Source organism: Leptonychotes weddellii, chromosome 5 (assembly GCF_054177405.1).
Source record: "Leptonychotes weddellii isolate Sample4059 chromosome 5, ASM5417740v2, whole genome shotgun sequence".
Classification (NCBI taxonomy): domain Eukaryota; kingdom Metazoa; phylum Chordata; class Mammalia; order Carnivora; family Phocidae; genus Leptonychotes; species Leptonychotes weddellii.
In genome coordinates, this window is record NC_138373.1 from 152654771 (window position 1) to 152656944 (window position 2174).

Genomic DNA, 2174 nt, shown 5'->3' on the forward strand with positions numbered 1-2174 from the left:
GACAGGGAAAAAGAAAGAGCAAAACAAGAATCAGCTTGATTTTGTCTTGGCCTGATCCACAACGGAGAGCTCTAACATAAAACCACACCAAGGAGTGATCACCCCATGAGACACTGGGCAGCTTTGTATACCCAAATATCATCAGGCACTGGAGGTAAGCCATCAAGGAGTTAAGGTCTCCAAAGCTGCTCCTTTCAGCTGAAGGCAATTCTCTGGAATTTCGGGCATCTGGGAACCCTTAGCTGCCAACACTCACAGCAGCTGGGGGATGGGTGCACTGGCCTGTTAAAGAGATCTACATGGGGCACCATTTATGCCTCCTCTGTAGGCCAATATGTTCTCTTCCCTGTTGGGTTTCTGTTCCCTGCAACCAAAATGGGACCACCTAAAATACTCAGGTGGGATCTGATCACCAAAGTAGAGTGAGACTTTAGTCTTCCTTAATCTGACTCCCTACAACCATGAGCACACTAGAATGTCGTCTCAGCAAATTTAGAGACTGCCCTGGCCCTTTGCCTCAAATTGACTTTATAACCATTTCCTACTACCCTTTTTCCTTTAGAGCTTTTTTCCCCACAAACTGATAGTAAGCAAAATTCACCCTTTCTTGTACCTCTATAGTTAATTCTTGGCCACAAACCCAGGATTTCAAGCTTAACCCTGCTAATAATGAGCAGTTAGTCATCATTTTGTCCATTTTCATCCTTTGCTGCACTTTGCTATAAACACATGCTGATTCAACTCTGTCACTCCTCAAACTGGCTACCACTTCTAATTCTGTTGCTATTGCTGAAAGGGCAAACTCAATGACAGAAACCTTCAGCAAACTTCTAGAGACATTTTCCCCTCCTTCCTACCTGCTAATTTATACTCTTAGAAAATTTTCTCCACTTGCCTCTTCTCTCTCTTCCTGGAGAATCTCTCCAAAGGTGTTTCCCAAGACTTGACTAGCCCCATCCTCAGCACATCCTGCTCATTTCTGTTTCTTCTTAAGTCTTTATTCAGGTTGGCCCCTCTGCCTAAACGTCTTCCCTTTTCGCTTTATCTAATCAAATCTTCACTCACATCCCTCTTGGCTCACACCCCCCAGGAAGGCCTCCACTATTCCTCCAGCCTAAATGGATCTTTTCTTTCTCTGACAATCCATAGCTCTGCTGTGCCAAGCACAACACTAAGCATCCTATATGCGTTGTCTTATTTCATCCTTGTTGTGACCCTGAGGTGGGTGCTCTTACAATCCTCATTTTTTGATAAGGAAACAAACTTAAGGAGGTTAATCGGGAAAATACTGCACAGGGGTGCCTGGTTGGCTCAGTTGGTAGAACGTGTGACTCAGTCTCTGGGTCATGAGTTCAAGCCCCACGTTGGGCGTAGAGCCTACATTTTTTTCTTTTAAAGATTTTATTTATTTATTTGAGAGAGAGAGAGCAAGAGAGCACAAGCTGGGGGAGCTCCAGAGAGAGAGAGAAGCAGGCTCCCCACTGAGCAGGCAGCCAGACACGGGGCTCGATCCCAGGACCCAGAGATCATGACCCAACCCAAGGTGGACGGTCAACCACCTGAGCCACCAGGCACCCGGGCATAGAGCCTACTTAAAAAATACACACATATCACACAGCCACACAGCTACAAACTAGCAGAACCATGGTACAGATACCAAAATTAGAATATTAGAATTTTGGGTATAATACCATAAACATTTGTCGGCTACACACAAGGAACTGGAGGAAATATAAAAAAGTGAAATAGACAATCCTTGCCCACAATCAAGAACAGGGTTCATAAAAATACCAATATGAACAATGCTCTAAAGTTAGTAAAAATGAGGGGCACCTGGGTGGCTCAGTCGTTAGGCGTCTGCCTTCGGCTCAGGTCATGATCCCAGGGTCCTGGGATCAAGCCCCACATTGGGCTCTCTGCTCAGTGGGAAGCCTGCTTCTCCCTCTCCCACTCCCCCTGCTTGTGTTCCCTGTCTCGCTGTGTCTCTCTGTCAAATTAATAAATAAAATCTTAAAAATAACTAAATAAGGGACGCCTGGGTGGCTCAGTCAGTTAAGCGGCTGCCTTTGGCTCAGGTCATGATCCCAGGGTCCTGGGATCGAGTCCCACATCGGGCTCCTTGCTCAGCAGGGAGCCTGCTTCTCCCTCTCTCTCCCTCTGCTTGTGCTCTGTCA